This window comes from Carcharodon carcharias, chromosome 30 (genome assembly GCF_017639515.1).
Source record: "Carcharodon carcharias isolate sCarCar2 chromosome 30, sCarCar2.pri, whole genome shotgun sequence".
In the NCBI taxonomy this organism is placed as follows: domain Eukaryota; kingdom Metazoa; phylum Chordata; class Chondrichthyes; order Lamniformes; family Lamnidae; genus Carcharodon; species Carcharodon carcharias.
In genome coordinates this window covers 28,475,373-28,490,832 of record NC_054496.1, presented here as the reverse complement: position 1 = coordinate 28,490,832, position 15,460 = coordinate 28,475,373, and positions in this window count along the sequence as shown.

Genomic DNA, 15,460 nt, shown 5'->3' with positions numbered 1-15,460 from the left:
TCGCTAAACACTCACTCGCTGAAACTCTCTCTCGCTGAATCTCTCTCTCGCTGAATCTCTAACTCGCTGAATCACTCTCTCGCTGAATCACTCCCTCTCTGAATCACTCCCTCTCTGAATCACTCGGTGGCTGAATCACTCCCTGTCTCACTCACTCTCTGGCTGAATCACTCTATGGCTGAATCACTCTCTGGCTGAAACACTCACTCGCTGAATCACTCACTCACAGAATCACTCACTCGCTGAATCACTCACTCGCTGAATCACTCACACGCTAAACACTCACTCGCTGAAACTCTCTCTCGCTGAATCTCTCTCTCGCTGAATCTCTATCTCGCTGAATCACTCTCTCGCTGAATCACTCCCTCTCTGAATCACTCCCTCTCTGAATCACTCGGTGGCTGAATCACTCCCTGGCTGACTCACTCTCTGGCTGAATCACTCTCTGGCTGAATCACTCTCTGGCTGAAACACTCACTCGCTGAAACACTCACTCGCTGAAACATTCACCGCTGAAACACTCTCTCACTGAATCTTTCTCTCGCTGAATCATTCTCTCTCACTGAAACACTCTCTAGCTGAATCTCATTCTCGCTGAATCTCACTCTCGCTGAATCACTCTCTCTTGCTGAAACACTCTCTCGCTGAATAACTCTCTCGTTGAATCACTCTCTTGATGAAACATTCTCTCGATGAATAACTCTCTCGCTGATTCATTCTCTCACTGATACATTCTCTCACTGATTCAGTCCCTCGCTGAATCTCACTCTCGCTGAATCTCTCTCTCGCTGAATCTGTCTCTCGCTGAATCTATCTCTCGCTGAATCACTCTCTCGCTGAATCATTCTCTCACTGAATCACTCTCTGGCTGAATCACTCTCTGGCTGAATCACTCCCTCGGTGTATCACTCCCTTCCTGAATCACTCCCTCGCTGAATCACTCCCTCTCTGAATCACTCTCTGGCTGAATCACTCTCTGGCTGAATCACTCTCTGGCTGAATCACTCACTCACAGAATCACTCACTCGCAGAATCACTCACTCGCTGAATCACTCACTCGCTAAACACTCACTCGCTGAAAATCTCTCTCGCTGAATCTCTCTCTCGCTGAATCTCTCTCATGCTGAATCACACTCTCGCTGAATCACTCTCTGGCTGAAACACTCCCTGGCGGAATCACTCTCTGGCTGAATCACTCTCTTGCTGAATCACTCTCTGGCTGAAATACTACTCTCGCTGAAACACTCACTCGCTGAAACACTCACTCGCTGAAACACTCTCTCACTCAATCACTCACTCGCTGATTCACCCTCTTGCTGATTCACTCTCTCACTGATTCATCCATCGCTGAATCACTCTCTCGCTGAATCATTCTCTCGCTGAATCACTCTCACGCTGAATCTCACTCTCGCTGAATCTCTCTTGCTGAATCTCTCTCTCGCTGAATCACTCTCTCACTGAATCACACTCTTTCGATGAGTCACTCACTCACTAAATCAATTTCTCACTTAATCACTGTCTTTCAATTTATCGCACTCTTGCTGAATCACTCTCGCTGAAACACTCCCTCTCTGAAGCACTCTCTGTCTGAATCACAATCTGGCTGAATCACTCTCTGTCTGAATCACTCTCTGGCTGACTCATTCTCTGGCAGAATCACTCACTCGCAGAATGACTCACTCTCTGAATCAATCTCTTTCGCTGAATCGCTCACTCGCTGAATCGCTCACTCACTGAATCGCCCACTCGCTGAATCGCTCACTCGCTGAATCGCTCCCTCGCTGATTATCTCTCTCTCACTGAATCACTCCCTCGCTGAATCACTCCCTCGCTGAATCACTCCCTCACTGAATCACTCTCTGGCTGAATCACTCCCTCGCTGAATCACTCCCTCTCTGAATCACTCCCTCTCTGAATCATTCCCTCGCTGAATCACTCTCTGGCTGAATCACTCTCTGGCTGAATCACTCTCTGGCTGAATCACTCACTCACACAATCACTCACTCGCAGAATCACTCACTCGCTGAATCACTCACTCGCTAAACACTCACTCGCTGAAACTCTCTCTCGCTGAATCTCTCTCTCGCTGAATCTCTATCTCGCTGAATCACTCTCTCGCTGAATCATTCTCTCGCTGAATCACTCCCTCTCTGAATCACTCCCTCTCTGAATCACTCTGTGGCTGAATCACTCCCTGGCTGAATCACTCTCTGGCTGAATCACTCTCTGGCTGAATCACTCTCTGGCTGAAACACTCACTCGCTGAAACACTCACTCGCTGAAACATTCACCGCTGAAACACTCTCTCACTGAATCTCTCTCTCGCTGAATCATTCTCTCTTGCTGAAACACTCTCTCTCACTGAAACACTCTCTAGCTGAATCTCACTCTCGCAGAATCTCACTCTCGCTGAATCACTCTCTTGCTGAAACACTCTCTCGCTGAATAACTCTCTCGCTGAATCACTCTCTTGCTGAAACATTCTCTCGATGAATAACTCTCTCGCTGATTCATTCTCTCGCTGATACATTCTCTCACTGATTCAGTCCCTCGCTGAATCTCACTCTCGCTGAATCTCTCTCTCGCTGAATCTCTCTCTCGCTGAATCACTCTCTCGCTGAATCTCTCTCTCGCTGAATCTCTCTCATGCTGAATCACACTCTCGCTGAATCACTCTCTGGCTGAAACACTCCCTGGCGGAATCACTCTCTGGCTGAATCACTCTCTTGCTGAATCACTCTCTGGCTGAAATACTACTCTCGCTGAAACACTCACTCACTGAAACACTCACTCGCAGAAACACTCTCTCACTCAATCACTCTCTCGCTGATTCACTCTCTTGCTGATTCACTCTCTCACTGATTCATCCATCGCTGAATCACTCTCTCGCTGAATCACTCTCCCGCTGAATCACTCTCTCGCTGAATCACTCTCCCGCTGAATCACTCTCTCGCTGAATCATTCTCTCGCTGAATCACTCTCACGCTGAATCTCACTCTCGCTGAATCTCTCTCGCTGAATCTCTCTCTCGCTGAATCACTCTCTCACTGAATCACACTCTTTCGATGAGTCACTCACTCACTAAATCAATTTCTCACTTAATCACTGTCTTTCAATTTATCGCACTCTTGCTGAATCACTCTCGCTGAAACACTCCCTCTCTGAAGCACTCTCTGTCTGAATCACAATCTGGCTGAATCACTCTCTGTCTGAATCACTCTCTGGCTGACTCATTCTCTGGCAGAATCACTCACTCGCAGAATGACTCACTCTCTGAATCAATCTCTTTCGCTGAATCGCTCACTCGCTGAATCGCTCACTCACTGAATCGCCCACTTGCTGAATCGCTCACTCGCTGAATCGCTCCCTCGCTGAATCACTCCCTCACTGAATCACTCTCTGGCTGAATCACTCCCTCGCTGAATCACTCTCTTGCTGAAACATTCTCTCGATGAATAACTCTCTCGCTGATTCATTCTCTCGCTGATACATTCTCTCACTGATTCAGTCCCTCGCTGAATCTCACTCTCACTGAATCTCTCTCTCGCTGAATCTCTCTCTCGCTGAATCACTCTCTCGCTGAATCTCTCTCTCGCTGAATCTCTCTCATGCTGAATCACACTCTCGCTGAATCACTCTCTGGCTGAAACACTCCCTGGCGGAATCACTCTCTGGCTGAATCACTCTCTTGCTGAATCACTCTCTGGCTGAAATACTACTCTCGCTGAAACACTCACTCACTGAAACACTCACTCGCTGAAACACTCTCTCACTCAATCACTCTCTCGCTGATTCACTCTCTTGCTGATTCACTCTCTCGCTGAATCACTCTCCCGCTGAATCACTCTCTCGCTGAATCATTCTCTCGCTGAATCACTCTCACGCTGAATCTCACTCTCGCTGAATCTCTCTCGCTGAATCTCTCTCTCGCTGAATCACTCTCTCACTGAATCACACTCTTTCGATGAGTCACTCACTCACTAAATCAATTTCTCACTTAATCACTGTCTTTCAATTTATCGCACTCTTGCTGAATCACTCTCGCTGAAACACTCCCTCTCTGAAGCACTCTCTGTCTGAATCACAATCTGGCTGAATCACTCTCTGTCTGAATCACTCTCTGGCTGACTCATTCTCTGGCAGAATCACTCACTCGCAGAATGACTCACTCTCTGAATCAATCTCTTTCGCTGAATCGCTCACTCGCTGAATCGCTCACTCACTGAATCGCCCACTCGCTGAATCGCTCACTCGCTGAATCGCTCCCTCGCTGATTATCTCTCTCTCACTGAATCACTCCCTCGCTGAATCACTCCCTCGCTGAATCACTCCCTCACTGAATCACTCTCTGGCTGAATCACTCCCTCGCTGAATCACTCCCTCTCTGAATCACTCCCTCTCTGAATCATTCCCTCGCTGAATCATCCCTCGCTGAATCACTCTCTGGCTGAATCACTCTCTGGCTGAATCACTCACTCACACAATCACTCACTCGCAGAATCACTCACTCGCTGAATCACTCACTCGCTAAACACTCACTCGCTGAAACTCTCTCTCGCTGAATCTCTCTCTCGCTGAATCTCTATCTCGCTGAATCACTCTCTCGCTGAATCATTCTCTCGCTGAATCACTCCCTCTCTGAATCACTCCCTCTCTGAATCACTCTGTGGCTGAATCATTCCCTGGCTGAATCACTCTCTGGCTGAATCACTCTCTGGCTGAATCACTCTCTGGCTGAAACACTCACTCGCTGAAACACTCACTCGCTGAAACATTCACCGCTGAAACACTCTCTCACTGAATCTCTCTCTCGCTGAATCATTCTCTCTTGCTGAAACACTCTCTCTCACTGAAACACTCTCTAGCTGAATCTCACTCTCGCAGAATCTCACTCTCGCTGAATCACTCTCTTGCTGAAACACTCTCTCGCTGAATAACTCTCTCGCTGAATCACTCTCTTGCTGAAACATTCTCTCGATGAATAACTCTCTCGCTGATTCATTCTCTCGCTGATACATTCTCTCACTGATTCAGTCCCTCGCTGAATCTCACTCTCGCTGAATCTCTCTCTCGCTGAATCTCTCTCTCGCTGAATCACTCTCTCGCTGAATCACTCTCTGGCTGAATCACTCCCTCGGTGTATCACTCCCTTGATGAATCACTCCCTCTCTGAATCACTCCCTCTCTGAATCATTCCCTCGCTGAATCACTCCCTCGCTGAATCACTCTTTGGCTGAATCACTCTCTGGCTGAATCACTCACTCACAGAATCACTCACTCGCAGAATCACTCACTCGCTGAATCACTCACTCGCTAAACACTCACTCGCTGAAACTCTCTCTCGCTGAATCTCTCTCTCGCTGAATCTCTAACTCGCTGAATCACTCTCTCGCTGAATCACTCCCTCTCTGAATCACTCCCTCTCTGAATCACTCGGTGGCTGAATCACTCCCTGTCTCACTCACTCTCTGGCTGAATCACTCTATGGCTGAATCACTCTCTGGCTGAAACACTCACTCGCTGAATCACTCACTCACAGAATCACTCACTCGCTGAATCACTCACTCGCTGAATCACTCACACGCTAAACACTCACTCGCTGAAACTCTCTCTCGCTGAATCACTCTCTCGCTGAATCTCTCTCTCGCTGAATCTCTCTCATGCTGAATCACACTCTCGCTGAATCACTCTCTGGCTGAAACACTCCCTGGCGGAATCACTCTCTGGCTGAATCACTCTCTTGTTGAATCACTCTCTGGCTGAAATACTACTCTCGCTGAAACACTCACTCGCTGAAACACTCACTCGCTGAAACACTCTCTCACTCAATCACTCACTCGCTGATTAACCCTCTTGCTGATTCACTCTCTCACTGATTCATCCATCGCTGAATCACTCTCTCGCTGAATCATTCTCTCGCTGAATCACTCTCACGCTGAATCTCACTCTCGCTGAATCTCTCTTGCTGAATATCTCTCTCGCTGAATCACTCTCTCACTGAATCACACTCTTTCGATGAGTCACTCACTCACTAAATCAATTTCTCACTTAATCACTGCCTTTCAATTTATCGCACTCTTGCTGAATCACTCTCGCTGAAACACTCCCTCTCTGAAGCACTCTCTGTCTGAATCACATTCTGGCTGAATCACTCTCTGTCTGAATCACTCTCTGGCTGACTCATTCTCTGGCAGAATCACTCACTCGCAGAATGACTCACTCTCTGAATCAATCTCTTTCGCTGAATCGCTCACTCGCTGAATCGCTCACTCACTGAATCGCCCACTCGCTGAATCGCTCACTCGCTGAATCGCTCCCTCGCTGATTATCTCTCTCTCACTGAATCACTCCCTCGCTGAATCACTCCCTCGCTGAATCACTTCCTCACTGAATCACTCTCTGGCTGAATCACTCCCTCGCTGAATCACTCCCTCTCTGAATCACTCCCTCTCTGAATCATTCCCTCGCTGAATCACTCTCTGGCTGAATCACTCTCTGGCTGAATCACTCTCTGGCTGAATCACTCACTCACAGAATCACTCACTCGCAGAATCACTCACTCGCTGAATCACTCACTCGCTAAACACTCACTCGCTGAAACTCTCTCTCGCTGAATCTCTCTCTCGCTGAATCTCTATCTCGCTGAATCACTCTCTCGCTGAATCATTCTCTCGCTGAATCACTCCCTCTCTGAATCACTCCCTCTCTGAATCACTCTGTGGCTGAATCACTCCCTGGCTGAATCACTCTCTGGCTGAATCACTCTCTGGCTGAATCACTCTCTGGCTGAAACACTCACTCGCTGAAACACTCACTCGCTGAAACATTCACCGCTGAAACACTCTCTCACTGAATCTCTCTCTCGCTGAATCATTCTCTCTTGCTGAAACACTCTCTCTCACTGAAACACTCTCTAGCTGAATCTCACTCTCGCAGAATCTCACTCTCGCTGAATCACTCTCTTGCTGAAACACTCTCTCGCTGAATAACTCTCTCGCTGAATCACTCTCTTGCTGAAACATTCTCTCGATGAATAACTCTCTCGCTGATTCATTCTCTCGCTGATACATTCTCTCACTGATTCAGTCCCTCGCTGAATCTCACTCTCGCTGAATCTCTCTCTCGCTGAATCTCTCTCTCGCTGAATCACTCTCTCGCTGAATCTCTCTCTCGCTGAATCTCTCTCATGCTGAATCACACTCTCGCTGAATCACTCTCTGGCTGAAACACTCCCTGGCGGAATCACTCTCTGGCTGAATCACTCTCTTGCTGAATCACTCTCTGGCTGAAATACTACTCTCGCTGAAACACTCACTCACTGAAACACTCACTCGCTGAAACACTCTCTCACTCAATCACTCTCTCGCTGATTCACTCTCTTGCTGATTCACTCTCTCGCTGAATCACTCTCCCGCTGAATCACTCTCTCGCTGAATCATTCTCTCGCTGAATCACTCTCACGCTGAATCTCACTCTCGCTGAATCTCTCTCGCTGAATCTCTCTCTCGCTGAATCACTCTCTCACTGAATCACACTCTTTCGATGAGTCACTCACTCACTAAATCAATTTCTCACTTAATCACTGTCTTTGAATTTATCGCACTCTTGCTGAATCACTCTCGCTGAAACACTCCCTCTCTGAAGCACTCTCTGTCTGAATCACAATCTGGCTGAATCACTCTCTGTCTGAATCACTCTCTGGCTGACTCATTCTCTGGCAGAATCACTCACTCGCAGAATGACTCACTCTCTGAATCAATCTCTTTCGCTGAATCGCTCACTCGCTGAATCGCTCACTCACTGAATCGCCCACTCGCTGAATCGCTCACTCGCTGAATCGCTCCCTCGCTGATTATCTCTCTCTCACTGAATCACTCCCTCGCTGAATCACTCCCTCGCTGAATCACTCCCTCACTGAATCACTCTCTGGCTGAATCACTCCCTCGCTGAATCACTCCCTCTCTGAATCACTCCCTCTCTGAATCATTCCCTCGCTGAATCATCCCTCGCTGAATCACTCTCTGGCTGAATCACTCTCTGGCTGAATCACTCACTCACACAATCACTCACTCGCAGAATCACTCACTCGCTGAATCACTCACTCGCTAAACACTCACTCGCTGAAACTCTCTCTCGCTGAATCTCTCTCTCGCTGAATCTCTATCTCGCTGAATCACTCTCTCGCTGAATCATTCTCTCGCTGAATCACTCCCTCTCTGAATCACTCCCTCTCTGAATCACTCTGTGGCTGAATCACTCCCTGGCTGAATCACTCTCTGGCTGAATCACTCTCTGGCTGAATCACTCTCTGGCTGAAACACTCACTCGCTGAAACACTCACTCGCTGAAACATTCACCGCTGAAACACTCTCTCACTGAATCTCTCTCTCGCTGAATCATTCTCTCTTGCTGAAACACTCTCTCTCACTGAAACACTCTCTAGCTGAATCTCACTCTCGCAGAATCTCACTCTCGCTGAATCACTCTCTTGCTGAAACACTCTCTCGCTGAATAACTCTCTCGCTGAATCACTCTCTTGCTGAAACATTCTCTCGATGAATAACTCTCTCGCTGATTCATTCTCTCGCTGATACATTCTCTCACTGATTCAGTCCCTCGCTGAATCTCACTCTCGCTGAATCTCTCTCTCGCTGAATCTCTCTCTCGCTGAATCACTCTCTCGCTGAATCACTCTCTGGCTGAATCACTCCCTCGGTGTATCACTCCCTTGATGAATCACTCCCTCTCTGAATCACTCCCTCTCTGAATCATTCCCTCGCTGAATCACTCCCTCGCTGAATCACTCTTTGGCTGAATCACTCTCTGGCTGAATCACTCACTCACAGAATCACTCACTCGCAGAATCACTCACTCGCTGAATCACTCACTCGCTAAACACTCACTCGCTGAAACTCTCTCTCGCTGAATCTCTCTCTCGCTGAATCTCTAACTCGCTGAATCACTCTCTCGCTGAATCACTCCCTCTCTGAATCACTCCCTCTCTGAATCACTCGGTGGCTGAATCACTCCCTGTCTCACTCACTCTCTGGCTGAATCACTCTATGGCTGAATCACTCTCTGGCTGAAACACTCACTCGCTGAATCACTCACTCACAGAATCACTCACTCGCTGAATCACTCACTCGCTGAATCACTCACACGCTAAACACTCACTCGCTGAAACTCTCTCTCGCTGAATCTCTCTCTCGCTGAATCTCTATCTCGCTGAATCACTCTCTCGCTGAATCACTCCCTCTCTGAATCACTCCCTCTCTGAATCACTCGGTGGCTGAATCACTCCCTGGCTGACTCACTCTCTGGCTGAATCACTCTCTGGCTGAATCACTCTCTGGCTGAAACACTCACTCGCTGAAACACTCACTCGCTGAAACATTCACCGCTGAAACACTCTCTCACTGAATCTTTCTCTCGCTGAATCATTCTCTCTCACTGAAACACTCTCTAGCTGAATCTCATTCTCGCTGAATCTCACTCTCGCTGAATCACTCTCTCTTGCTGAAACACTCTCTCGCTGAATAACTCTCTCGTTGAATCACTCTCTTGATGAAACATTCTCTCGATGAATAACTCTCTCGCTGATTCATTCTCTCACTGATACATTCTCTCTCTGATTCAGTCCCTCGCTGAATCTCACTCTCGCTGAATCTCTCTCTCGCTGAATCTGTCTCTCGCTGAATCTATCTCTCGCTGAATCACTCTCTCGCTGAATCATTCTCTCACTGAATCACTCTCTGGCTGAATCACTCTCTGGCTGAATCACTCCCTCGGTGTATCACTCCCTTCCTGAATCACTCCCTCGCTGAATCACTCCCTCTCTGAATCACTCTCTGGCTGAATCACTCTCTGGCTGAATCACTCTCTGGCTGAATCACTCACTCACAGAATCACTCACTCGCAGAATCACTCACTCGCTGAATCACTCACTCGCTAAACACTCACTCGCTGAAAATCTCTCTCGCTGAATCTCTCTCTCGCTGAATCTCTCTCATGCTGAATCACACTCTCGCTGAATCACTCTCTGGCTGAAACACTCCCTGGCGGAATCACTCTCTGGCTGAATCACTCTCTTGCTGAATCACTCTCTGGCTGAAATACTACTCTCGCTGAAACACTCACTCGCTGAAACACTCACTCGCTGAAACACTCTCTCACTCAATCACTCACTCGCTGATTCACCCTCTTGCTGATTCACTCTCTCACTGATTCATCCATCGCTGAATCACTCTCTCGCTGAATCATTCTCTCGCTGAATCACTCTCACGCTGAATCTCACTCTCGCTGAATCTCTCTTGCTGAATCTCTCTCTCGCTGAATCACTCTCTCACTGAATCACACTCTTTCGATGAGTCACTCACTCACTAAATCAATTTCTCACTTAATCACTGTCTTTCAATTTATCGCACTCTTGCTGAATCACTCTCGCTGAAACACTCCCTCTCTGAAGCACTCTCTGTCTGAATCACAATCTGGCTGAATCACTCTCTGTCTGAATCACTCTCTGGCTGACTCATTCTCTGGCAGAATCACTCACTCGCAGAATGACTCACTCTCTGAATCAATCTCTTTCGCTGAATCGCTCACTCGCTGAATCGCTCACTCACTGAATCGCCCACTCGCTGAATCGCTCACTCGCTGAATCGCTCCCTCGCTGATTATCTCTCTCTCACTGAATCACTCCCTCGCTGAATCACTCCCTCGCTGAATCACTCCCTCACTGAATCACTCTCTGGCTGAATCACTCCCTCGCTGAATCACTCCCTCTCTGAATCACTCCCTCTCTGAATCATTCCCTCGCTGAATCACTCTCTGGCTGAATCACTCTCTGGCTGAATCACTCTCTGGCTGAATCACTCACTCACAGAATCACTCACTCGCAGAATCACTCACTCGCTGAATCACTCACTCGCTAAACACTCACTCGCTGAAACTCTCTCTCGCTGAATCTCTCTCTCGCTGAATCTCTATCTCGCTGAATCACTCTCTCGCTGAATCATTCTCTCGCTGAATCACTCCCTCTCTGAATCACTCCCTCTCTGAATCACTCTGTGGCTGAATCACTCCCTGGCTGAATCACTCTCTGGCTGAATCACTCTCTGGCTGAATCACTCTCTGGCTGAAACACTCACTCGCTGAAACACTCACTCGCTGAAACATTCACCGCTGAAACACTCTCTCACTGAATCTCTCTCTCGCTGAATCATTCTCTCTTGCTGAAACACTCTCTCTCACTGAAACACTCTCTAGCTGAATCTCACTCTCGCAGAATCTCACTCTCGCTGAATCACTCTCTTGCTGAAACACTCTCTCGCTGAATAACTCTCTCGCTGAATCACTCTCTTGCTGAAACATTCTCTCGATGAATAACTCTCTCGCTGATTCATTCTCTCGCTGATACATTCTCTCACTGATTCAGTCCCTCGCTGAATCTCACTCTCGCTGAATCTCTCTCTCGCTGAATCTCTCTCTCGCTGAATCACTCTCTCGCTGAATCACTCTCTGGCTGAATCACTCCCTCGGTGTATCACTCCCTTGCTGAATCACTCCCTCTCTGAATCACTCCCTCTCTGAATCACTCTCTGGCTGAATCACTCTCTGGCTGAAACACTCTCTGGCTGAATCACTCACTCGCAGAATCATTCACTCGATGAGTCACTCACTTGCTGAATCTCTCTCTCGCTGAATCACTCTCACGCTGAATCTCTCTCTCGCTGAATCACTCACTCGCTGAATCTCACTCTCGCTGAAACACTCTCTCGCTGAATCTCACTCTCTCGCTGAAGCACTCTCTCGCTGAAGCATTCTCACTTACTGAATCTCTCACACTCACTGAATCTCTCGCACTCACTGAATCTCTCGCACTCACTGAATCGCTCTCACTCACTGAATCTCTCACTCACTGAATCGCTCTCACTCACTGTATCGCTCACTCGCTGAATCGCTCACTCGCAGAATCGCTCACTCGCAGAATCGCTCACTCGCTGAAACGCTCACTCGATGGATCACTCTCTCGCTGAATCACTCTCTCGCTGAAACACTCTCTCGCTGAATCACTCTCTTGCTGAATCACTCTCCCGCTGAAACAATCTCTCGCTGATTCACTCTCTCGCTGATTCACTCTCTCACTGATTCATCCATCGCTGAATCACTTTCTCGCTGAATCATTCTCTCGCTGAATCACACTCACACTGAATCTCACTCTCGCTGAATCTCTCTCCCGGTATCTCTCTCTCGCTGAATCACTCTCTCGCTGAATTACACTCTCTCGATGAGTCACTTACTCACTAAATCAATTTCTCACTTTATCACTCTCTTTCAATGTATCGCACTCTTGCTGAATCACTCTCTCGCTGAAACACTCAATCTCTGAAGCACTCACTCTCTGAAGGAGTCCCTCTCTGAAGCACTCTCTGTCTGAATCACTCTCTGGCTGAATCACTCTCTGGATGAATCACTCTCTGGCTGACTCATTCTCTGGCTGAATCACTCACTCGCAGAATCACTCACTTGCTGAATCAATCTCTTTCGCTGAATCGCTCACTCGCTCAATCGCTCACTCACTGAATCGCCCACTCACTGAATCACTCACTCGCTGAATCGCCCACTCACTGAATCACTCACTCGCTGAATCGCTCACTCGCTGAGTCTCTCTCTCGCTGAATCTCTCTCTCGCTGAATCACTCTCTCGCTGAATCTCTCTCTCGCTGAATCTCTCTCATGCTGAATCACACTCTCGCTGAATCACTCTCTGGCTGAAACACTCCCTGGCGGAATCACTCTCTGGCTGAATCACTCTCTTGCTGAATCACTCTCTGGCTGAAATACTACTCTCGCTGAAACACTCACTCACTGAAACACTCACTCGCTGAAACACTCTCTCACTCAATCACTCTCTCGCTGATTCACTCTCTTGCTGATTCACTCTCTCGCTGAATCACTCTCCCGCTGAATCACTCTCTCGCTGAATCTTTCTCTCGCTGAATCTCTCTCACTCTGAATCTCACTCTCGCTGAATCTCTCTCGCTGAATCTCTCTCTCGCTGAATCACTCTCTCACTGAATCACACTCTTTCGATGAGTCACTCACTCACTAAATCAATTTCTCACTTAATCACTGTCTTTGAATTTATCGCACTCTTGCTGAATCACTCTCGCTGAAACACTCCCTCTCTGAAGCACTCTCTGTCTGAATCACAATCTGGCTGAATCACTCTCTGTCTGAATCACTCTCTGGCTGACTCATTCTCTGGCAGAATCACTCACTCGCAGAATGACTCACTCTCTGAATCAATCTCTTTCGCTGAATCGCTCACTCGCTGAATCGCTCACTCACTGAATCGCCCACTCGCTGAATCGCTCACTCGCTGAATCGCTCCCTCGCTGATTATCTCTCTCTCACTGAATCACTCCCTCGCTGAATCACTCCCTCGCTGAATCACTCCCTCACTGAATCACTCTCTGGCTGAATCACTCCCTCGCTGAATCACTCCCTCTCTGAATCACTCCCTCTCTGAATCATTCCCTCGCTGAATCATCCCTCGCTGAATCACTCTCTGGCTGAATCACTCTCTGGCTGAATCACTCACTCACACAATCACTCACTCGCAGAATCACTCACTCGCTGAATCACTCACTCGCTAAACACTCACTCGCTGAAACTCTCTCTCGCTGAATCTCTCTCTCGCTGAATCTCTATCTCGCTGAATCACTCTCTCGCTGAATCATTCTCTCGCTGAATCACTCCCTCTCTGAATCACTCCCTCTCTGAATCACTCTGTGGCTGAATCACTCCCTGGCTGAATCACTCTCTGGCTGAATCACTCTCTGGCTGAATCACTCTCTGGCTGAAACACTCACTCGCTGAAACACTCACTCGCTGAAACATTCACCGCTGAAACACTCTCTCACTGAATCTCTCTCTCGCTGAATCATTCTCTCTTGCTGAAACACTCTCTCTCACTGAAACACTCTCTAGCTGAATCTCACTCTCGCAGAATCTCACTCTCGCTGAATCACTCTCTTGCTGAAACACTCTCTCGCTGAATAACTCTCTCGCTGAATCACTCTCTTGCTGAAACATTCTCTCGATGAATAACTCTCTCGCTGATTCATTCTCTCGCTGATACATTCTCTCACTGATTCAGTCCCTCGCTGAATCTCACTCTCGCTGAATCTCTCTCTCGCTGAATCTCTCTCTCGCTGAATCACTCTCTCGCTGAATCACTCTCTGGCTGAATCACTCCCTCGGTGTATCACTCCCTTGATGAATCACTCCCTCTCTGAATCACTCCCTCTCTGAATCATTCCCTCGCTGAATCACTCCCTCGCTGAATCACTCTTTGGCTGAATCACTCTCTGGCTGAATCACTCACTCACAGAATCACTCACTCGCAGAATCACTCACTCGCTGAATCACTCACTCGCTAAACACTCACTCGCTGAAACTCTCTCTCGCTGAATCTCTCTCTCGCTGAATCTCTAACTCGCTGAATCACTCTCTCGCTGAATCACTCCCTCTCTGAATCACTCCCTCTCTGAATCACTCGGTGGCTGAATCACTCCCTGTCTCACTCACTCTCTGGCTGAATCACTCTATGGCTGAATCACTCTCTGGCTGAAACACTCACTCGCTGAATCACTCACTCACAGAATCACTCACTCGCTGAATCACTCACTCGCTGAATCACTCACACGCTAAACACTCACTCGCTGAAACTCTCTCTCGCTGAATCTCTCTCTCGCTGAATCTCTATCTCGCTGAATCACTCTCTCGCTGAATCACTCCCTCTCTGAATCACTCCCTCTCTGAATCACTCGGTGGCTGAATCACTCCCTGGCTGACTCACTCTCTGGCTGAATCACTCTCTGGCTGAATCACTCTCTGGCTGAAACACTCACTCGCTGAAACACTCACTCGCTGAAACATTCACCGCTGAAACACTCTCTCACTGAATCTTTCTCTCGCTGAATCATTCTCTCTCACTGAAACACTCTCTAGCTGAATCTCATTCTCGCTGAATCTCACTCTCGCTGAATCACTCTCTCTTGCTGAAACACTCTCTCGCTGAATAACTCTCTCGTTGAATCACTCTCTTGATGAAACATTCTCTCGATGAATAACTCTCTCGCTGATTCATTCTCTCACTGATACATTCTCTCTCTGATTCAGTCCCTCGCTGAATCTCACTCTCGCTGAATCTCTCTCTCGCTGAATCTGTCTCTCGCTGAATCTATCTCTCGCTGAATCACTCTCTCGCTGAATCATTCTCTCACTGAATCACTCTCTGGCTGAATCACTCTCTGGCTGAATCACTCCCTCGGTGTATCACTCCCTTCCTGAATCACTCCCTCGCTGAATCACTCCCTCTCTGAATCACTCTCTGGCTGAATCACTCTCTGGCTGAATCACTCTCTGGCTGAATCACTCACTCACAGAATCACTC